At 49.0% G+C, this 24,159-nt stretch overlaps 1 protein-coding gene across 1 annotated transcript in view; it reads right to left on the bottom strand.

Annotated features, from left to right (window-relative positions):
- CLUL1 (clusterin like 1) overlaps positions 1-14,664 on the bottom strand; it is a 68,134-nt gene extending 53,470 nt beyond the window's left edge. The window contains exons 1-2 of the mRNA XM_083187547.1: positions 13,652-14,664; positions 13,294-13,436 (exon numbers count right to left, since the gene is read on the bottom strand). The gene's annotated coding sequence lies outside the window, so the exon portion shown is untranslated. The remainder of the gene's footprint in view (positions 1-13,293; positions 13,437-13,651) is intronic.
- Between the last annotated feature and the right edge of the window lie 9,495 nt (positions 14,665-24,159).

Here is a 24,159-nt window from a genome sequence, read left to right as displayed (position 1 = left end):
GGGACTGAATCAGCCGCAACCGGACCCTCCCCTTCCGCCGGCACTCCTCAATAGGCGCCTGCAGCTTCGCTACCTTATCCTCCGGCAATCTGCAACATCCACCCTCGGAGTCTATTTCAATACCCAAATATGACAACACCCTGGTGGGACCCTCTGTCTTGTCGGCTGCTATGGGGACCCCTAAAGCCGTCAGCATGTCCTTGGCCCCTTCTAGGATGCGTCGACATGTATCGTCCTCTCCTGGTCCCACAAAGAGAAAATCATCTAAATAATGAGCTACACCGTTGCAGCCCGTGCCTTCCTGTATGCACCAATGCAGGAAAGTGCTGAATTTCTCGAAGTAGGAACAGGAGACTGAGCACCCCATCGGCAGGCATTTGTCTATAAAGATGCCCCCCTCCAGCCTGAAACCCATAAAACGGAAAGAGTCGGGGTGCAAAGGGAGCAGTCGGAAAGCGGACTCTATGTCTAATTTCGCCATGAGTGCCCCCTGTCCAAAACCTTTCACAATATCCAGTACTTCGTCGAAGAGCTGGTATTGCACGCTACACTGGGATTCTGGAATGGCGTCGTTGATGGACCTTCCTGGGGGGTGAGACAGGTGCTGTATTAACCTATACTTCCCCGGCGTCTTCTTGGGAACCACGCCCAAAGGGGAAAAGCACATGCGGGGTAAGGGTTCGGCGGCAAACGGGCCTGCCATCCTTCCCAGTTCTATCTCGGCATACACCTTCTGTCTCACAACCCCAGGGAAATCCCTCGCCGATTTGAGGTTCTTATGGGATATCACCAAAACTGACTCTGAAAAAGGTAATTGAAAACCAAACTTAAAACCGCTATATAAGAACTGAGCCGCCTCCCTATCGGGGTAAGAGGCTAGGCGGCGAGCCAACTCGGCCAGCACTATGGGGGAGGGTGCCTTACTTGTTGCTAGGCCCTGCATCACCTTGCTCCTGCGCCCTCCCAGACTTACAAGATTTGCCCGAGTGCCCCGCCCCGCACCAACGGCATTCATGCCTGTAGCGGCACTTTGCGCCCCTCTCGCACTTGCCGTCGTTGAAGGCGAAACATCTACCCTTGCCCGAAGACTTTGCCCCGGGCTTCCCCCCGAGAAAGGGCTTCCTGCCAGATGTTTCCGTGGATGGCTGGCCTTTTTCTATCACCTCTAGCCATATCTCCACGTGTTTGCACCCCATGGGCATGTTTGTGGACCCCTCATGCGCCCGAAGGAACTTCTCATCGTAGTCCCGCCAGGCCCCGTTTCTATAATTAATGAATGTTTCGTTTACCAGAAACAGGTAACGAAGAACATTCAGATGCTCCTCTGGCCTGGTGCTAAGGTAGCATGAGGAGATGATGAGAAAACCCCTGAGCCAATTATGGAAGCTTTTGAAGGCGAGCTCCCCATTGGCTGAGGATTTCTTGGCCTTATCGAAATCTTTTTTCATGTCGGCCGTTAATGTAAAAAGGTCCACAAACTTACCCTTCTTAATCCTCTCCTTAACTCCCCTACGAAGACCCCGGGAAATGGCCGTATTTGAGCAGTGAACCTTGTCCCCAGCCGTGTCTGTAACGAGAGCGGGCGCGTCTTTCTGCTTGCACTTTGTGCCTCTAACCCTCTTTGCTACTGCGCGCGCAACCAATTTAGCAAGCTTGCGCGGGCGCCCGGACTGCTCCTCGTCCCCGCTGCTAGCGGTGGAATGGTAAGATGAGGATTCACACAATGAATTGTCAGTGTTCTCACCCTCCGTGGACTCAGCCCCTTCCTCGGGATCTGCCGCCGCCTCTTGTGTCACAGGTGGGTCGGAAAGTCTGGGCCTCGACGTCCCGCCGGACTGTTCAGCGTCCCCAGAGACGCCTGTGGAGTCCCTGCCGCTGGTGGTTGCTGTGGCGGTCGGGGTAGATGACCTTGGTGTCGACCCGGCTCCTCGCAAAATCCCCTGGACGGCACTCTGGCCCCCATGGCCCTGTCTGTACCTGCTGATGTTTCGGGAGACAAAGGCAAGGCATTACCCCTAGAGCCTGAAGGAGCGGAAAACTCCGTATCGCCCCTGGGTGCCCGCCCCCCTTCAGCACTCCCTGCGGGTGAAAACTGAGGCTGTGGAGGGGCGAAGTTCGGTTGCCGTGCATTTGCGTGGGGATGACCCCGCTTTGATAAGGGTGCTGCAGCCCTGACGCCCAGGTAGCTGTGGGCTGTTGGGGGAACATAGGCCAAGCAGAACCGTAAGGCACCTGTGGTGTCCCACTGCTGTGCTGGAAGTATGGGAAGCTGGTAGATTGGCTCCAGGTAGGCTGGTGTGCCAAATGGTGCTGCGCTGGTGGGTACCCCGTGTGGCCGGCTGTTACTGGTGTGGGGAAAGGCCAGGCCGTGGGGGGCTGCTGGAAATGCTGGAACCCGGAATGAAAGGTCGAGGGGCCAAACCCCTGTGTCCCTTGCTGCAAGGGTGCTGGTGGGGCGAACATACCCTGTGGCGCCTGGGCTTGAGCCAAGCCCTGGGGCCACGCTGCCTGCTGCCCCGGAAACAATTGCACGGTGGCAGGCACAGTGCCCTCCCCGCTGCCGCGCGTTAACGCAGGTTGCCCCCCAGCAAAGGACACTGGGGGCGGGGCGAAACTGCCAGGGAGCCGGGGATCTGCTGTGTGTGCCAGGGAGGCCTGCAGGGTGACTATGGGTGGACCCCTGAGGATTGCAGGCAGCCTGGCCGGGCCCCCTGTAATGACCTGCATGGGGCTGACACTGGGTGCTGGTGGAGTTGAGGCACCCCGGCTGCCCGCATAAGGCAGCGCATATACCGGTGTGCCTAGCGCTGTAGGAGGGGTACTCCTACCCCCCTGCTCCGCCTCATGGTGACACTGCGCCGTGTGATCCCCCTCCCTCGTACCGGTGGAGCCCGCTGCCTGGAAAAAGGGTTCAGCCAGCGCCTCAGCCGAGGTGCCTGGCATCCCCCCACGTGGTGGTGTGTCGATGTGTCCCCTAGCCGCGCTAGACGCGGCCTGGGGATCAAAGCGGGCGGCCGCCGGGGAGCGCGTGACCCCCGCGACGGACGCGCCGCTGCTGCTGGGACTGACCTCTGAAAGGGGAACAATTCCGCGCTGTAGCGGAGGGGACAGAGGGCTCCCAGAGCCACGCTGGGGCTCCGTGGACGCCCTGTACTGGGCCGCAGCTGGCGTTTCCCCCCCCCCTGCCCGGCTACAGTGGTCAGGGGGCGGGCGGCGTCAGCCAGCCAACGGGGGGGGGAGCGCTGCGCTTAGGACGCCCTGACATTTCAAAGCGGAATGTAACTAAGAGGATGGGCAAAACAAGTGTAACACTTAGCTTAGTGTCCCTGCGCTTGTTCAACAGGAGTGTCCCAGCCGAAATCCAGACTCAAAGAGGAAGTCCTTTCCTGTCTGCTTGCCTATAAGTACCCCTCTCTAAGCTGCCGCCCCCCAGCTACCTGATAGGGCAGATCTAACTGCCACTCACTATTTGCCTCCGGCCTTGTCCTAATGTTTACAACTTTATTTATTTCTGCAAATTCACAGGCTCTTAATTACACTCGGGCCTATGCGGCCCTTGTTACATCTTAACACTTCCAGTAAATATTCGAGGGCCACACTCTGGAAAAGGTGGTGTTTCCACTCAAATAGGGGAGTGACCACTCAAAAGGGTGTGTGTCCTTGAGTGATAAAGTAAGAGACAAAGGGTGTTGGGGAGAGAAAAAGGAGGAGAGTGCTTTATGAAAAATGTGGCAGCGAGAGAGAAGAGAAAAAGATAAAGGGAGAGGGCGAGTAGGAGTGAGAGACGGGGAGAGAGAGAGTGTCAGCAAGAGATGGAGGGGAGAGAGTGTCAGCAAGAGACCGGGGGGAGAGAGAGTGTGTTAGCGAGAGACGGGGGGAGTGATAGAGAGGGTGGGTGACATTCTATGCTATGCGAGTATCGTTATTTTGCGGTAATTAGACCACAAAATGGCGATATCGCATTTTCCCATTAAATCGTTGATTTAATGGGATGCGCACAGGGGCTGAAATCGCATATTATGTGCGTTAAGGTCTGGTGAATAAAAATGCGAGATTAATTCGCATTTTTATCGCATCCAGATGTTTTCGCACAGAAAAGTATACAAGTCGCTTATTTAATGCTATGCGCATTTGCACATCGCATTTTTTAAGTGACTAATTATCGCACTTATTTCAGACCTGGGTCTGTTAGGCGAATTAGCCAGAACCCTGCACAGATCGCAATGTTCCGTGCAGGGTTCTGCTGTAAAAAATAAAAGAAATGGTTAAATACAAAAAAAAACGAGCGCGGGGTCCCCCGCCCGAGTCTAACCAGCCCCGGGCTCACTGAGCCGGTGCTGGTGACATAAAATCAGGGTCCTCGACAAATAGGGGTCCCCTTGATTTGATGAAACCAGCACCGGGCTCAAGGTCCGGCGCTGGTTCCCAAAATACGGGGGACAAAGTGACTAGGGGTCCCCCGTATTTTAAGAACCAGCACCGGACACAACCAGCCAGCAGGGTAATGCCACAGCCGGGGGGAGACTTTTTATACAAGTCCCCCCGGCCAAAGCATTAACCCCCTGGCTGGTCAGCATGGGCAGGGGTCCTGGGGAAGTGGGGACCCCCCCAATGAAGGGGTCCCCCCCCCTCCAGGACTTACCAGCCCATGCTGATAGTCCGGGGCTGTCCCCGATGCCCCTGGGCGGTGGGCATCGGGCTGATGCTTTGTGTAAAAAAAAAGAGAAATCATTCTGTGCAGAGACGGCGAGGAGGAAACATCTCAGCGCCGGACAAACTCCTGCAAGCCAGGTACCAGTCTGGAGCAGTGCTGTCACCGGAGGTCGCCGCCGGGGAGCAGGTTAGTTGGATTTTCCTCCTTAGGTACCCCTGGGGACTACCACGGATCCCGGACCCCGGATTCTTCACGCCAGGAGCCCCGGAACCCCAGGACCAGCCCCGGAACCAGGACCAAGGCCCCGGAACCGGACTCTTCTGCCCTGGAGCCCCGGAGGACGGACCCAGGATCCAGGGACCGACCTACGGGCTCAAGGTAGGTAAGTATCAGTGTGTGTGTGTTTTGTGTGTATTAAAGTTTTATTTTACAGGGTGTCAGTGTGATTTTGTGCACTATTTTTTACACTGCAGAACTACAAGTGCCAGCGGGCCCTTTAATGCCCTGCATGCTGGGACTTGTGGTTCCCCAAGTCCCAGCATGCGGGGTAGGCTTGCTGGGACTCATAGTTCGCCAGTGTAAAACAATAGTTTTCATTCTTTTTTTTACACAAAGCATCAGCCCGATGCCCACCGCCCAGGGGCATCGGGGACAGCCCCGGACTATCAGCATGGGCTGGTAAGTCCTGGAGGGGGGGGACCCCTTCATTGGGGGGGTCCCCACTTCCCCAGGACCCCTGCCCATGCTGACCAGCCAGGGGGTTAATGCTTTGGCCGGGGGGACTTGTATAAAAAGTCTCCCCCCGGCTGTGGCATTACCCTGCTGGCTGGTTGTGTCCGGTGCTGGTTCTTAAAATACGGGGGACCCCTAGTCACTTTTTCCCCCGTATTTTGGGAACCAGCGCCGGACCTTGAGCCCGGTGCTGGTTTCATAAAATCAAGGGGACCCCTATTTGTCGGGGACCCTGATTTTATGTCACCAGCACCGGCTCAGTGAGCCCGGGGCTGGTTAGACTCGGGCGGGGGACCCCCCGCTCGGTTCTTTTTTTTACAACCTTGCGCTGTCCTGCAAATGTGCGATTTTCAGACATGAAAATCGCACATTTTCAGGACTAAAAACAGCGCACCACTTCGCTGCAAATCGCCCCTATTCGCACTTTTCAGCCTCCAATGCGCATCACATTAAATATGCGCATTTAGGCTGAAAAATGCGATTTTAAAATAGGCGATTTGCGGCGATGTGGTGCGCGAATAAAACATGCGCATTTAGCGCAAAGCATAGAATGTCACCCAGAGTGTCAATGAGAGAGGGTGTCAGCAACAGATGGAGGAGAGAAAAGACGGGGAGAGAGTGTCAGCAAAAGACGGGGAGAGAGAGAGTGTCAGCAAAAGAAGGGGAGAGATAGAGTGTTAGCGAGAGACGTGGCGAGTAGGAGTGAGCGAGTGTCAGCGAGAGTCGGGAGAGAGCAATGTCAACAAGAGACGGGGGAGAGTGTCAGCAAGAGACGGGGAGAGAGAGAGAGTGTCAGTGGGAGACGGGGAGAGAAAGAGTGTCAGCAAGAGACGGGGGAGAGAGAGAGTGTCAGCGAGAGACAGGGGGAGAGTGTCAGCGAGAGACGGGGGAGGGAAAAAGAGAGTGTCAGCAAGGAATAGGAGGGGAGAGAGAGAGTGTGTCAGCGAGAGACAGGCAGAAGAAAGAGGGTCTTGGGGTGAGACAGGGCTAAAGATAGAGGGCATCAGGGAGAGAGAGAGACTGTGCTGTGTAGAGAGGGTGTTGGGGAGAGACAGGGCTAGAGGGGGTGTCGGGAAAGAATGAGAGAGAGGGGGGAGCATGGGGAAAGAAGTGAGGAGTGGAGAGAGGATAAAGACTAGGGCAGAGAGAGATAAAGAGATGAGAGAGGTGGAAGAGATTGGTTTGAGAGAAAAAGAGCGGTGGCATTATGAAAGAGAGCAGAGGAGAAAAGAGCGGGGCAGGTGAGAGTGAGCAGTATAGGAGCCCCCCAGTATAGATGGTGCTGTGTGCCTCCCACTTCACCCCACTCTCCCGGTAAAGGAGCCGCTGTGTACCTCCCCAACCCCCCCAAGCAGGGCCGGATTAACAATGGGCCTGATGGAGCTACAGCTCCAGGCCCACTCTCCAAATAGGCCCATTTTGTAGCTGAGGGCCAGGGCTTTCCAACGAGCCCAGCCCCGTGTCGCTAGCCCCCCGGGAACCAGAGATACAGGCCCTTATTCTGATTGACGCGGACTTTACCGCGTACTTACGGATCGCGTCTTTATGGCGTCTGCGCATGCGTGGAGAACGCTACGCGCATGTGCCACGCCTTGACTCGGTACCAGTTCGGGCAAATCCCGTCCAAAACTGTTCACCGCTATCAGTCGGGAAATAGGGGCGTATTATGGGCGTCATGCGGAATGACACATGGGCGTAGTTTCAAAGTGGGCAAAACGGGGCGGAAACATGGGCGGACACGGGGGAGTACACTTATGTTGGGGGGCGTACATTCGGAAACCACTCCGAATGCACGCGATCAAAAAGGGCAGAAATGTGCGGTGTCCACAAGTGTACTATTGCTTTGCGGACACCACTCGTTCATGCGGTAGGCGAACGTACGCCTAATGACTACAACCATTAACACCTGAACCCAATAGAATCTACTCCTTTACTCATTACTCACTAATAGGACGCTTGTCAGTGCTTTAATTGAAACCATTGCACTTCAATTGCTGTAAGGGGTAATGTGTGCAATGCATGTGTTAGGCATGCTTGTAAGGATATATTGGCATCTAATTGATTCCAATTCAAAATAAGAAGTTTTTTATGAGGATAGGTAATTGAATAAGTGGGTCATGTGATGTATAGCAGAAGATACTTCATAGTGGGTTGTTTGGCGTAAATACTCCGCTTACGTGCGGTAGCACCGCTTGGTTCCCGTTCGGATGCGGTATTCCAGAGCATACTCTGTAATACTCTGTAATACCGTGCCGAATCGGAGTGTTTCTCCCGCACACGCATGCTTTGTATGTCGTCCGTAAACACGCCCTGTTCTTAAAGAGTGAGTCCGTCCGAATGCGGAGGACCCGTGGGCGTTTCTACGGACGATGGCCGCACGCGGCAAAACACCGTGGCGTGCGGACCGCACCGTAAGAATGCGGGAATATCCGCACCGATCAGAATAAGGGCCACAGCCAGGCAAACCTGGAACGTTGTCCCCATAGGATAACATGTGACTCGCTAATTGCGACCTCCACCCGGTTCCAACGGCTGCCAGTTCTTCCTCCGGCATTACAGAAGCTCGAGGTTGATCTCAGAGCAAAGACAGTATAAACTTGGTCAATGGGTAACTGCTTACTCTGTAGGACTGTAGGAGACCTCACAGTGTCAGTGCTGCCTCTGATTAAAAACCCTCCCATGACTAGGCTGCTGCTGCTGTCCTCCATAGGCCTGAGAAGCATGTAATGAGCTCCACCAATCAGAGCTCAGCATAAACCTCTCAGCCTCTGCCTTCTTGTGCAAAGTGTCATGGGACTTAGTCAACTCCAAGAAATGCACTGCACACTTGTGCAGTCAGTGTGCCTTGGCTCCCGATGCTCAGCACCATTAATCATTGTCACATTGGCAGATAGGTGAAGCTGCAGCACTACCCCACTCCCATGCACAAAACCTTTAGCTAAAAAAAATTATAATAATGTTTTTGTTAAAAACACATGCCAACCACAGGGGGCCCCTAGCTATAGGGGGCCCATGGGTACTGACCCCTTTTGCCCCTGCTTTAATCTGGCCCTGCTGTCAATGGCTGTCATTTCTGCCCCGCAGTGGCTTTCCCCCAGTTACCGCGAGCATGTATTCCCCCTTGGCAATGAGCATGTAATCCCACATGGCAACGAGCATGGAACCCCTGGCAATGAGCATCGAACCCCTGGCAATGAACATGTAGGTAAGCAACACTTATGTAGCATCATTTTTAATAGGCATTATGGTGTTTGGCATAATACGTAATGGACATTATGGTGTGTGGCTTAACATGTAATGGGCATTATGGTGTCAATTTTTAATGCGCGCCAAATGCCCCTGTTTATGGAGCATATTGTGCATTTTTGCTCAATCTGTTTGGTATAGTGCAGGCATGTCCAAACTATGGCCGTCCAGCTGTTGTGAAACTACAAGTCCCACCATGCATTTCCACAGTTTTGCTATTAGGGAATGCTAAAACTATGTCAAGGCATGCTGGGACGTGTAGTTTCACAACAGCAGGAGGGCCACTGTTTGGACATGCCTGGTATAGTGTGCATTTTGGCTCAATCCATGTGGCAAAATGTGAATTTTGCCTTAATCTGTGTGGCATAACGTGAATTTGACTCAATCTGTGTGCCATAGTGTGAATTTTGGCTCAATCGGTGTGAATTTTGGCTCAATATGTGCGGCATAATGTGTAAGAGGCAAGTACAGTATAAGGGGGTTACTATTGTGTTGCATGATTTGTATAAGGGTTATATGGTGTGGTAACTTTAGGTGACCACATAAAAGGTGCTGAAATGTTGTCTACCAAGTTTCGGCTTTCAGTATTTTTTTTATGACTGGAGTGCCGCCTCACCCCGCAAGTATCTGAGGACATCGGCATCCTGCAGGTTTACCATTGGAGGGCACCTGCCAATATATCTCCGTGCATTTTTCTTATGCCTTTTCCAGGCATATATAATTAGTTGAAAGCATTTACACAAATAAAGACACACCCATGAGCAGACCACCCAACCAGAACACGTCATGCCCCCCACATTATTGCGCATAATAGGCCCTTGATCATTTTCAGCTCCAGGCCCATTTAGACCTTAATCTGGCTCTGCCCCCAAGTACAAATGGTGCTATGTACCTCTGGCAGCACTGGGTTTCCTCTCACCACACTGTCTCCTGTCATCAGCCTCAGCAGCTGGACAGGTCTGGTATTTCGCACTGAGGCTGCCGCTGGCCGGTCACTAGTGTGATGTTGAGCCGTCGACCTGTGGCTCCACCCACACACCATCCAGTGTCTGACGTCACACAGGAAATCCCAGCCACTGCTCCTCTGACACAAACAAGGTATCCTCAGCAGCGCCACATGCTGTAGCGCAATGACTAGCAGCTCAGCCAACCAGGCCGCTTGTCATTGCACGTTGGTGGGGGTCAGCGGGCCAGACAGAATTGGTTGTAGTCTACCCCTACTCTAACAGCAAAAAAGGTTGATGAGGTTGTCCCAGACCAGCGAAGGTACACACTCAGTGGCGGAACTTGTGCATTGTGGGCCCAGGAGCAAAAATATAATTTGGGCCCCCCTCCTCCACCTCAAGCCAAGTTCACAATATGCATCACAGCAGTGGGTGACAGGGAGAGGCAGATAGAGTCAGGGAGAGGCAGAGTATGACAGGAGAAAACAGTGGGTAACAGGATGAATGTGTCAGGGGCATCAGTGGGCCCTGGTGCACTGCCCCTGCTGCACCAATGGTAGTTCCGCCTCTGTACAGTAAGTGCTGCTGTAAGTGTACAAGCTGTAAGTGTCTCTGCTGGTACATCTGGTGGCTGCTGCCCATACACCTGTATGAGCAGCCTTGATTGGCCCATTGTGCAAATACTACACAGTTAGCCAATAATGTTATATTTTTGACTTACAAAAATTCCAAGCCCAGCTCCCTGTTGCTATGGTTACTAGCCTATTGATGATATGTTGTCTAATCATTTAGGGTCACCTGTAAAGAAAAATATATTGCAACTCATACCAAATTATAATATAAACTATTATCTTTGAAAGGAATTTATTTTTATATGGAGGACAAAGACTAGTATGAGAGAGAGTATATACACAGATAGGACGGCCACCAGCTGGTTTACATAAACCGATTCAGGGAGCAAGCCCAGATTATATACTTAACCACTTTTCACAAATACAGTATATACATATAAGCAGGGAAATACACAGTGAGCTTGGCTTGTTAGGATCACACAATCTTCATGAGAAAAAAGTCATTCTCTGCTTCTATTGGATAGTGAAGGAATTATATAAAATGGAGTTCACCCAGAGTACTCTAAATAGTTGCATAAAATGGAATCCCAAACTTCATTGAATAATAAATTATACATACAATAAATTTGGCATATAATTTATCTCATGGTATTTTATGAATTTAAGAGAAAATCTGAAAAAATGATTAGTAAAGCATTCTAAAGTATGCAGTGAAACCCAGACATCATCTTAAATCACAAGAGAATTAAATTAATTTTGTGAAGTCAGCTTGATCCAATCAATGTAATACGTTAAGGCAGGTGTATTTCATAACAGTGACATGTTGACCAGTCAGAGGAAACAAAGAGCGATTAATAAAATAATGTTCACTTCATATGTTCATTATGTGGCATACGGAGCCTAATGGTTTTCTCTGGAAGGGTGGGCTTAACTGGTCTGAAGCCAAAGGTCGAAGCCTTATGTTAGTCTCATTAGACAGCTGCTGCCTTACACAAGTGTGGTCACAAAATAGGCTGAGACCATGTTAACAGTTCAATGCAAAATTCAAACTACACAACACAGACTAATAAACAACGAGCAAACCTGAGGTCAGGGTCACTGGCAGGAAAGTGAAGTCCAGGGCTTAAAGTGGTCATGGAGAGGGGGAGGAACTAATTTCCCTATGCTAGCTAATCATCCAATTTCCCCTGAACTCCACCGACAGCTCCCCGAAATTCCTTTTATATGTGATAAATGCGATAAATCGCATGTAAAAATGGCAGATCAAGTGCCAAATCAGATGGAAGCAATCCCGCGAAGCTACCGGGGGAGTTCAAGGGAAATCAGGTCCAACTTGTGCCTCGGACTAGGGCATAAGAGCCTTTAAGGGAAGACTCTAGACAAAAGTAATACCCTAGACCTTCTTCACAAGTTTTCTTCAGGACCATTGCCCTTCCAGTCAATTACATATAAGAGACTCCACAACAAAAAATATTTTAGAGTCCAGAATGTTACCTACTGTATTTGAAATAAATACATATAGCACATATCTGTCACTCTGTTACTGTGTGTATAACGCTGGGCAGAGTCATAGAGTGATAGCCTATCAGCGCACCCCAACCATGGCATCCTCACAACCAACCCTCACCTACCCACACCACCACCTCACACCCACCCGCAACACCACCACACCCACCCCAATACCACCCGCAGCACCCCTGCATCCACTTTCGGTAATACCACAACTGCCCCTCCCCCACCTGCAGCACGCCCAGACCCCATCCCTCACCCACGCCAACCCTGCATCCGCCCCTCCAACACCAGTGGCACCCCCAACTGACCATCTCCCACCCAACTGCAGCACCCCTGCACCTGCCCCTTCCCCACCCACACCACCCATGCGGCAACCACGCACCTGCCACTCTCCAACTCGTGGTACTAATGCACCCACGGCTCCCCCGCACCCGGACCTCCTCAACCCACAGTACCCCTGAACCCAGCCATGGCAACACAGCACCCGCCCACCCCCCACCCACAATTCCCATGCGCCCATCCCTCCCCCACCCACACCCCCCGACTCCCACACCCACAGCAAGGAATCATCTATATAATACTAACCATATTTCACACAATAAAGGCGTTCACATGTTGCGGGGCGGAGCCTCTTATGACGGTGCGAACAGCGCCCGTAGGGTGCGATGAATCACCTAGGCCCTTATTCTGATCGGTGCGGATATTCCCGCATTCTTACGGTGCGGTCCGCACGCCACGGTGTTTTGCCGCGTGCGGCCATCGTCCGTAGAAACGCCCACGTGTCCTCCGCATTCGGACGGACTCACTCTTTAAGAACAGGGCGTGTTTACGGACGACATACAAAGCATGCGTGTGCGGGAGAAACACTCCGATTCGGCACGGTATGCTCGGGAATACCGCATCCGAACGGGAGCCAAGCGGTGCTACCGCACGTAAGCGGAGTATTTACGCCAAACAACCCACTATGAAGTATCTTCTGCTATACATCACATGACCCACTTATTCAATTACCTATCCTCATAAAAAACTTCTTATTTTGAATTGGAATCAATTAGATGCCAATATATCCTTACAAGCATGCCTAACACATGCATTGCACACATTACCCCTTACAGCAATTGAAGTGCAATGGTTTCAATTAAAGCACTGACAAGCGTCCTATTAGTGAGTAATGAGTAAAGGAGTAGATTCTATTGGGTTCAGGTGTTAATGGTTGTAGTCATTAGGCGTACGTTCGCCTACCGCATGAACGAGTGGTGTCCGCAAAGCAATAGTACACTTGTGGACACCGCACATTTCTGCCCTTTTTGATCGCGTGCATTCGGAGTGGTTTCCGAATGTACGCCCCCCAACATAAGTGTACTCCCCCGTGTCCGCCCATGTTTCCGCCCCGTTTTGCCCACTTTGAAACTACGCCCATGTGTCATTCCGCATGACGCCCATAATACGCCCCTATTTCCCGAATGATAGCGGTGAACAGTTCTGGACGGGATCTGGCCGAACTGGTACCGAGTCAAGGCGTGGCACATGCGCGTTGCGTTCTCCACGCATGCGCAGACGCCGTAAACACGCGATCCGAAAGTATGCGGTAAAGTCCGCGTCAATCAGAATAAGGGCCCTAGTAAGTACATACTTGCCAACTTTGTAGTTATCTCCAGGGTAGAAGCCATTAGGCCCATAGACAGTATGGATAGTGTAGTATCTGCTGCCTTGTTCCAATCATTACTCAGTCACTCCTGTGGGGAAACCTAAGGAGGCTCTGAAAAGGCTTAAAACCTGAAAAGGCAATCGAGGAAAGAATAAATTAACTCTAAGAGTTGTCCAAGAGTCATTAGCCTAGTAGTAAGTGTCTGTATAGCCTAATATGAAGAGGTGGCATAGAACTGCAACTGTACATCAGACTAACATATGTTTCCCTCCAGTAAATAAATTTTCTTCCCCGGGAAGTCAGTGAACCTAGTATAGTACCCTCTTCCTACTGTATAACTCACCCATGTAGCTGGGGCTTATGTAATCCTCGTACTGAGCGGTTCTTTGTCAGGTAAATTACCATAAATATTGTGGACTATGATTAATGATCTCTTTATTGCCACCGCCCCTTGCCCACCAACATATTTGTGCCGTCACGCATGTCCCATCAGGTGTTTCTTAGTATTTCTTTCACTTTTCCTTTCCACACAATGGGGACCACACTTTTCGTATCACATCACAGGAGAGTGAGTGTCCCAGGATTACCTAAAAAACACAATGATTTGACCATGAGATAGGCGATATTACTATATGAAATCTTTATGAATAGAGCCCTAGGTAAGTATGAATTATTTACATATAGAGATATACACCAATCTTTTTTGGAATCTCCTTCTCCTAACTATGCTCTTGTACGCTTATATCTACCTCAATGTATACAGTTATAAAGTTTTTTAAAGTAAAGCAAGTTCCTATTACATCACACGAAGGATGTGCTCATTTGCCCATCAACACATCACATGTCCACCTACTACTGTTCCGAAACAATTATTCATCCCTACTGCATGTATGTGTGTAGTTTACATAGATATTAGAGATGAGCGGGTCCGGATCTCCGGGATCCAACAGATCCGAACATCGCGATCCGAGTCAGGATCCGAGCTGGCTCGGGAGTTCCCGCCTGAATTCCGGTCCGAAAACGAGGCAAAACGTCATCATCGCGCTGTCGGATTCTCGCGGGATCGGGATGTTATATAAGACAGACGCGCACCCCGCCATCTTCACTCCATTATAGGAGAGGGTGGCTGGAAGATCTGTGCTCCGTCCTCTCTGCTCTTTGCTCCGTGCTCCGTGCCCTGTGCCCTGTGCTGTGATTTATATTTTGTGTGATTTTTGTAAACTAGGTGCTGCAGTGCTCACATGCAGGGGCTGCAGTGCTGCTGACTGTACACTCAGTGTACAGGGGCTGCAGTGTCCATAATACAAGGGGCTGTGTCCAGTGTGTCAGGGGCTGTGTCCAGTGTACAGGGGCTGTGTCCAGTGTACAGGAGCTGTGTCCAGTGTCCAGGGGCTGTGTCCAGGGTCTGTGTCCAGTGTCCAGGGGCTGTGTCCAGTGTCCAGGGGCTGTGTCCATTGTCAAGGGGCTGTGTCCATTGTCCAGGGGCTGTGTCCATTGTCCTGGGGCTGTGACCATTGTCCAGGGACTGTGTCCAGGGTGACGGGCTGTATCCAGTGTCCAGTGTAACGGGCTGTGTCCAGTGTGACGGCATATATCTAGTGTCCAGTGTGACAGAATATATCTAGTGTCCAGTGTGATGGCATATATCTAGTGTCCAGTGTGACGGACTATATCCAGTGTCCAGTGTAACGGGCTGTGTCCAGTGTGACGGCCTATATCCATTGTCTAGTGTGACGGCATATATCCATTTTCCAGTGTGACGGCATATATCCATTGTCCAGTGTGACGCATATATCTAGTGTCCAGTGTGACGGCATATATCTAGTGTCCAGTGTGACGGACTATATCCAGTGTCCAGTGTGACGGACTGTATCCAGTGTCCAGTGTAATGGGCTGTGTTCAGTGTCCAGTGTGACGGACTATATCCAGTGTCCAGTGTGACGGACTATATCCAGTGTCCAATGTAACGGGCTGTGTCCAGTGTGACAGCCTATATCCAGTGTCCAGTGTGACGGCATATATCTAGTGTCCAGTGTGATGGCATATATCTAGTGTCCAGTGTGACGGCCTATATCCAGTGTCCAGTGTGACGGCATATATCTAGTGTCCAGTGTGACAGCATATATCTAGTGTCGCCTAGCTCAGTCATCCAGTTACCTCGGTATAACCTTTTGGCCCAACTACAGTCAATGAAAACTATTTTGTGAGCTGTGAAGTGATCAAAATTGACTAGAAATGAGTGGAAATTAATGTTGTTGAGCTTAATAATACTTTAGGGGCAAAAACAGGCCCAAAATCTGTTATTTTAGCAATTTTCAGCATTTTTCCCAAAAAATCCAGAACCAAAACCCGCAAGGGTGGTTTTGCCAAAACCAATCCAGATCCAAAACACGAAGGTATTCGTACCATCAAACAGCCAGCGGTGCCATGCCACAGCCGGGGAACACTTTTTACATAAGGTCCCCCGGCCAAAGCATGTGCATCGTAGCTGGTCAGCCCCCCCAATAAAGGGATAAACACCCCCCCCCCCCCCCCATCGAGGGGAAGGCCTGGGGCTTTTATCTGCCACCCCTGGGCTGTGGGTGGCGGGCTGATGGTGTTAAAAGTGTAAAAAATAGAATACAGTATTGGGTTCTGTTGTGGAACAACAAGTCCCAGCAAGGATCCCCAGGATTCAGGGATTTGGAAAACCACAAGTCCCAGCATGCGGACATTAATAGCTGAGCATTTATGGGCACACTGTGCACGCATGAAGGTATTCTATCCATGCCATCTGCAATCAGCGATCATCATACAATTATAGTGTTATGGAATGTTGGAGGGCCTCTAACTGGTATCTTGACTAGGGCCCAATGAGGTCTAAATCCACCTCTGGATGCTACTGTATATACACCTATTTCATTATAATAATGGTAGTACATTATTGCACTTTTGTTTCCTTTGAATTCCTGATCCTCAAACTCTGCTAAATACAGTCTATATTTTCAGGTAAGTCACTGGTTAGATATGGATATTGGTATGGAAGCACCATGTATGTACTACACACAACGTCACACTAATAGTATTCTACTACTAGACTTTGGAAGGGTTGCCGACTTTTCAGTTGTAGCAAGTAGGGGTGGGACCGGTGGGTATAGCACAAAAGGCGGACGGAGCCATGGCTGGGACTAACCAAATGAGATTGCAAGCTAATACTCACCGCTGCTGCTCCAGCCGCTCACGCTGTCGCTCCAGCTCTCCGTGCTGCCAGTCCAACAGAGCCCTGCAGTGGCTGCCACTCACCGCTCCCACTGCTGCCGCTCATGCTCTCCACTTCTTGCTGCCAGTCTCCGCAGTGGTTGTCACACAGGACAGCGACGCCAGGTATGTCATGACGTCGCACTGGTAACTAGCACCTACCCCCCGGCACTTTGTGACTCGCACATGCGCAGTCCAATTTTTCAGCAAGATGGCTGAAAAACCGGGAGGATGGCGGGGCTTTCCGGGGACCGGGAGCAGGGCCGGTGCAAGGCACCGGAGCGCACCAGGCGAGTCGGGGTGGGGGCGCCCCGGTACCGGGGGGAGGGAGGGGGGGTGGTACCTGTGTAAAAAAATTGTTGCCCAGGCGTCCCTGCAGTGCTGGGGCGGTCAGGGGTGTCCGTGCCGTAGGGGTACCTGCGGCGCCGTCATGTGTATAAAGCTGGCTGCGGCCAGCGGGATCCCTGTAGTGAATAGCAAATAACTAGCGCTTCCGTCGCCGCCGCGCGCATAGCCCTGACCGCCCCAACACTGCAGGGACGCCGGGGCAGCAATTTTTTTACACAGTTCGCTGGGGGTGAGGGGCGAACTGCCGCCCTCCAGGTGCCGGCGCCCTAGGCAAATGCCTAGAGCTGCCTAGTGGTGGCGCCGGCCCTGACCGGGAGAAAGATTCAAAACGCGGGAGACTCCCGCTAAAAGCGGTAGGGTAGGCAACTATGGACTTTGGTTCTTGTGTTTGTAAAGAAACTATTATGGATAAAAAAAGATCCTTAAAATAAGCTGGGCTTTTACATTGACTGTTGATCCTACAGTACTGCATTGATTTTCTCATATGAAAATCAAACCAATATGTGGACATGTGTAAATGAGGAGTGCATCCGATTCCCTCACAATAATCAAATCAACTATTTGAAGATATGTCATATGTCAAGCTATGAAAAGCTTTATTACTGAATGCTCATTCCTACTGAGCAACATTTGTGTTCTGTTATATCTCCTAAGCAGAGCATTAACTTGCTTTTAATGGCACTGTTCCAACCCCAAGTGACCTAAATGCCCTCAGAGCCGTTCAGTTCAATAGAATTCCAGTGACTGCAGTGCACATGGCTGAGCAGCTCATGTTTGTTATTGTTGTACCCTATGCATTCTCCCCGGGTAAGATCTCTGTTGTTTCTCTCCTCTAAAGTTCTATCTCCACAATAACTTTATTTTCTCCTCTGACTTAAACAAAAACAAATCAAAGAAGGGACCCAGGTGTGAAAATAAAAACACATGGCAGGCATCCAGCGATTGTTATTTTTGGAGATCGGCAAAGAGGATCAGACACAAAATGGCACTGTCATGATCTCATGTGGACAAGGATAAAAGGTTTAAAGACTTTGCAGGTGAAACAGGAAATTTAAAGACGTATAAACTGCCCTCCATGTAAATACATCTGAATAGTTCATCAGAGAATACAATATACAGAATATGGCTCTATTTAATTGGTGTGGTCACATACCTCTGTCATGCAGATGCAGACACGGCCTAATTCTGAATCAGTTGTAGTTTTGCGAAGATTCTAAAAACTACAACTGCTGTCCAGAGTAGACGGAACCTACTCAAAGCTGTACCCACAGAAAGAGGAAAGGATCAACATGTAGGGTGCCGGATTGCAACCAGACAGTTGGGTTTCTGACAGTCATTTCACCAACATCCCGACTGTTAAAGCCCCGACAGTCGGGATTCCTACTGAAAGGGGCTATTCTCCATTGTGGGGGTTTATGACCCCATAGAGAGAGAATAGAATAGGTGTGACCCCAAAGGGCTTTGTTGTTCTCACCCCGCTGTCTGAGTCCCGGCAGTCGGGAGTCCAACATCGAACTAATGACTGTCGGAATCCCGACTGACGAAGTGTTATACCCGACCCAACATGGAGGCTGGAGCTGGTCTCCTCTCTTAATTTGCCCCTGCATGTAGCACAATTAGGTTTACCCAGCCTGATGGTCGTTTTAATAGGAAATCATTTTTTTAGGAAGCTAAAGTCATGCAATTATGCTGATGATGCTTTTACAAAGCCAGTGAAAATGATGTGAAAACTGAAGATGATGGATAAACTGTTGCTCTAGATTTTCAAGGACCACACTCAACCTAATATTAAGTTCTTTCTATAATGAAGTGCAATGGTAAGCCCATAAAAGGTTTACGAGGCTGTATATGACAGACATATGGTCTAAGACCATGTGAAGACAACTGACAATAGTACTGAACATATAATTACCATCAGTCAAATAGGTAGTTAAAAGATTCCTTGTGTAATGTAAAATATGCCAAAGTTATATTGTAAACGAAGCTAGTTCTCAGATGGAGTTCTATCCCCAGAGTAGTCAGACAGAGAATAAGGCCCTTAGGGCCTTATTCTGCTTGGTGTGGTCCGTTCCAAATTCTTTCGTAAATGACCGAACGCCTCGCTGTGCGGACATTCTAAGAACACACGCCCACTGGTCGTCCGCATCCGTTCGGACCGACTCTCTAAGAAGAGGGAGTGTTTTCGGACTACATCCAAACGTGCGTGTGCGGTGGGAAGCTGGCCGTACGCACCGATTCGGCGTATTTCCGCAAACCTCACTACTCTATTCGGAACTCATGCATCTGCAACATGACACTCTTATGCAATTAGCCAACCTCATAAAAAATGGATTATTTTTAAATGTAATCAATTAATTCCTAATTGATGCTTAAACACATTACTAGCACTTTAGATTAACCCTTACATCATGTTAAGTGGTATTACTTCATTGTTGCCCCTTTACCTGTCTTAGTGGTTCCAATTGAACCTGTGAAAAGAGTGTAATTAATCACTAATGAGTAGAGGAGTGGATTGTATTGTGGTCAGCTGAGAGTGCTTCAGGTGCGGGCGTACTAATTGGGTGAACCGAATGCCTAGCGCATTAACCAGTGCTCTCCGCAAACTGAAACTTGCTTATGGACACCGCATATTTCATGCATGTTGGTTCGTTTGCAGTCGGTGTCGTGTCCGAATGCACGCCTACCACAGTTCGTGCACTCCCTCGTGTACGCCCAGATTTACGCCCAGTTTTGCCAACTTTGAAACCGCGCCCTTGTGTAGGGCCGAATGACGCCCATATTACGCCCATATTTCCCAAGTCAATTTGGTGCACATTCCTGGACGGTATTGGTGAGAACGAGTGCGGTGACACTACGTTGCACATGCGCATTGCGTTGCCTACAAATGTGCAGACGGCTAAAATACGCCCTCCGAAACAATTCGGAACGGACCGCACCAAGCAGAATAAGGCCCTTAGTTTTGTTTAGGCCTAAATAATGCAATGATAACCACAATGGCAACTGAAAGAGTACAGCACAAACAACTCCTAGGGAGAAATTTACTAAGATTCTATATAACATGGGATGTTGCTATGTGCATCAAAATATATACTGGAGAAAATTTACTAAGCCAAATACGGTAGGATTTGGTGAATTCGTATTTATTTGTATTGAAATATGGGTACGTATTTGTATTTTTGAAATTTACTAATATGGAAGTACATTATTATTTAGCCTTTTCACGGCCGATAATACCATTCGTAATCCTGTAGGTAATACGAATAAATACGCCATCAAAAGAATACGCCTTGTATTTTACATTACTCCAAAGTAATTTAAAAACTTGTTATTGGGAAATATGTGCGTATATGATGCATAAACAAATACATATTGTTAAAAAAGTATTTCACGTGTTTAGATTTTCACTTGTGAAATTATTCACCTATTAGCCCTCAGCTACTCACATGCACAAGTATGTGCCTTACAAACGCCTATTAAGCACACACAGGGGGAAAATTACTAAGAAAAATATGGTAGGAATTGGTGTATTTGTATTCTGTCGTATTCTAATTCGGGCACGTATTCCTATTTTTGTAATTTACTAATGTGAAATAACGTTGGTATTTTGTATTTTACGACCGTAACAACCTGTTTTTTTACAAAAATACAAATTAATAGGCCTGCTTGGAGGAACAAAAAGGTGAATACATAAGTACACAAATATCACAATAGTAAGGACAGTACAAGTAAAGGACAGTATCTTTTATATGCAGCACATTCCATTTGCAAGCACAACATATATTAGCTAAACCCACATTAACCATTAATTTGTAGCCTTTAATGACACTGTCTAGCAAAATATATCCAAATCCTTGAAACAAGACTAATCGTTTTAAAGATTCAGACAGATGTGATCCAATAATTATAATTTGCAATAAAAGTAAAAAATGGTGTTATCGTTTTTTGAATAAATAAAAAATTGGTACTTGTTTCCTAGCACGGCCACAATCTTATGGATCGTGTACCTTTAAGTTAAGGTACACGATCCACACGATGGACCCGATTTCCTTTGAAATCAGGTCCATTTTGCCGGCTAGGACACAATATCGGGGGCATCGCGTCGGTCGGGACCATTAACATTGGTCCCGACGCGACCGACGCGATGCCCCCAATATTTCCATAGGCTTCAATGTTAAAAAATATTTTAACATTGAAATCGTGTCGGGAAAGGTAAAATATCGGGGGCATCGCGTCGGTCGGGACCATTAACATTGGTCCCGACGCGATGCCCCCGATTTTTCCATAGGCTTCAATGTTAAAATATTTTTTAACATTGAAATCGTGAGAAAATGTGAAAAATGTGAAATGGGCCAATATGACCCATTTCACATTATAGATGTCCCCGTCGTCACCACACGATAGACGCCAACCCGAAGCGTGGCGAGCGCAGCGAGCCCGCTAGGGGCGGCGGTGCGCGTCCTCCGACCTTTTCATTCCCCTACTATCCACGTCGGCGTGGAGTTGAGAATAGAATAGTGTGGCGAGCGCAGCGAGCCACCGAGCCCGAAGCGTGGCGAGCGCAGCGAGCCCCGCGAGGGGACGCGTATAACTTCTCAGGTATACGCGTCCCCTCGCCACGCTTCGGGCTCGGTGGCTCGCTGCGCTCGCCACACTATTCTATTCTCAACTCCACGCCGACGTGGATAGTAGGGGAATGAAAAGGTCGGAGGACGCGCACCGCCGCCCCTCGCGGGCTCGCTGCGCTCGCCACGCTTCGGGTTGGCGTCTATCGTGGGGTGGGGTGTACGCCGTTAAATTTGGGGGGGTTGGGAATATTTTACATTGAATCCAATGTCAAATCGGGTCCCAGGGACCCGATTTACATTTCATTCAATCAAAAAATCGGGTCGAAAATCGGTCGGTCGCGTCGATCGCATCGCATGCGACCAAATCGCATGCGATGCGATCGACCCGATTTTTCCGACACGACCACCCCGATGTAAATCGGTGTGGCCGTGCTAGGAAACAAGTACCAAAAAATTCCCTCCAATAAACCAGTGTGTTGGACTATACAGACGAAGCATGCCTGTCTGGGAGCCAGCAATGTACACTACATTCGTCTGTTTGCCACATTGCAACTCATCCACAAAATCCGAAAAGAATACAAATCAATTATATATAAAGTGACATATGAATTTATGGTACTTGTCAAATAAACTAACTTAACTCCATGCCAACATGGATAGTTCATGCCTCCACTATCCATGTTGGCATGGAGTTGATTTTAAATAGCGTGGCGAGCGTAGCGAGCCACCGAGCCCGCAGCGTGGGCGAGCAAAGCGAGCCCCACAATGGGACTCAGACGCACGGCGCCATGCTGGCGCCGTGAAACTACACAAGTACCGAATTTATTTTACTTTTCTACAGATTTGAATCATTACAAATTTCCATGCTACATACATTATTTTGGTGAATGATGGGTGGTTAATGTAAGCATGCCTTTTTTGATCCCTATTATATCATACAATGGGGGGAATTTAACCCCTTCACGACATTGCCTTTTAAGGTAATTTTTTTTTTTTTTTCCTCCTTGCGTTCAAATAAGCGTAACTTTTTTAATTTTCCGGCTATATAGACACATGAGGGCTTTTTTTTTGCGGGACAAGTTGTACTTTTTAATGGTACCATTTACTATACCGTATAATATTCTGGGGAATCAGGAAATAATTCAATGTGGGGTAAAAAGAAAAAAAAACGCAATTCCACAATTTTGCGCTGGTTACGGTTTTTTTGGAGTTCATAGTTCGTTTAAAATGATGGGTTATCTTTATTCTATGGGTCGTTACGATTCCGGTGATACCAAACTTATATAGTTTTCGTTACGTTTTACGACAAAAAAAAAAAATAGAATATGTTACGGTTTTTCGAATTTGCGTCGCGTCGCCATGTTCTGCGGCTTATAACTTTTTTATTTTTCCACCTACGGACCTGGGTGAGGGCTCATTTTTTGCGGGCTGAAGTGTACTTTTTAATTAATACCATTATGGGATATGGGCGACTTTCTGATCTCTTTTAGCTATTTTTTTTTGGGTAGGCGATGCGACCAAAAAACGTAGTTTTGGCGTTGGGGATTATTTTCCGTTTACGCCTTTAACCGTGCGGGATAACTAATGTTATATTTTAATAGATCGGACTTTTAGGAACGCGGCGATACCAAATATGTTTTTTTTTTTTATTTTTTATTTATTTTTATTTGGGAAATGGGGAAAGGGGGGTGATTTGAACTTTTAATATTTTTTTATTTTTTTTTATTTTTAAACTTTATTTATTTTTTTTTTTTACTTTTACTACAAGGCCCCCTAGTGTACTTGACCACTAGGGGGCGCGATCGCCTGTACTAGGTTCAGCCATAGAGCTCTATGGCTGAACGTAGTGATTTTATGCACTTCCTATTACATCCTGCCTGAGGCAGGATGTAATAGGTATGCATACACGGCCAGCACAGGGGTCTACATTAGACCCCTGGCTACCATGGCAACCGATCGGCACCCTCCGATCTCGCTGCGGGGGGCCCCGATCGGCGCCGGAGGGGGGCGCCCCCCCTCCGATCAGCTATTTAAGCACTGCGGGCGCTTTGCCCGCGGTGCTTAAAGGGTTAAACGGCCACGATCGGCGAACTCGCCGCTCGTGGCCGTGAGAGCAGGGACCTGGCTGTAATATACAGCCATTACCTGCTCTCTTTCAAGCCAGCTCACTCCGTGAGCTGGCTTGATTCCCCCGCAACCGACATATGACGTATATATACGTCATATGTCGTGAAGGGGTTAATAGGATGAAAGATTCAGAAGGTGAGAGATTTGGTAAGAAATCTCCAGTTTTTTTAAAGCGGCAATCATTTACACTGCAAAAAAAACAGTTTGATTTTGCAGTGTAAATGATTGCCGCTTTAAAAAAACTGGAGATTTCTTACCAAATCTCTCACTTTCTGTATCTCACATCCTATTAATTTTCACCCAGGATGTCATAGGAGTGCACTTTGCAAATATATCCCACACACTACAGATTATGGGGCCAATTCAGATCCCTCGTAGCGATCCGAATTCAGCCCCAGCCCCGATGGTCGGGGTTTGCGCATGTGAAAACACCAACAGTGAACGGTTTCAGCAAGTTACACACTCACCGGGCCGTTCAATGCGAGAAGGGAGGGCCGGTGGCAGACTGTGGTGAAAACAGGGCTCCCCCATGCGAATACCCATTGTTTTATGGGCATCCCGATGAAAACGCTGG

This window comes from Crinia signifera, chromosome 5, assembly GCF_055691185.1.
Source record: "Crinia signifera chromosome 5, ASM5569118v1, whole genome shotgun sequence".
Classification (NCBI taxonomy): domain Eukaryota; kingdom Metazoa; phylum Chordata; class Amphibia; order Anura; family Myobatrachidae; genus Crinia; species Crinia signifera.
Note: the sequence above shows the minus strand (reverse complement) of the source record. Positions and strands in the feature narration are given on the sequence as shown.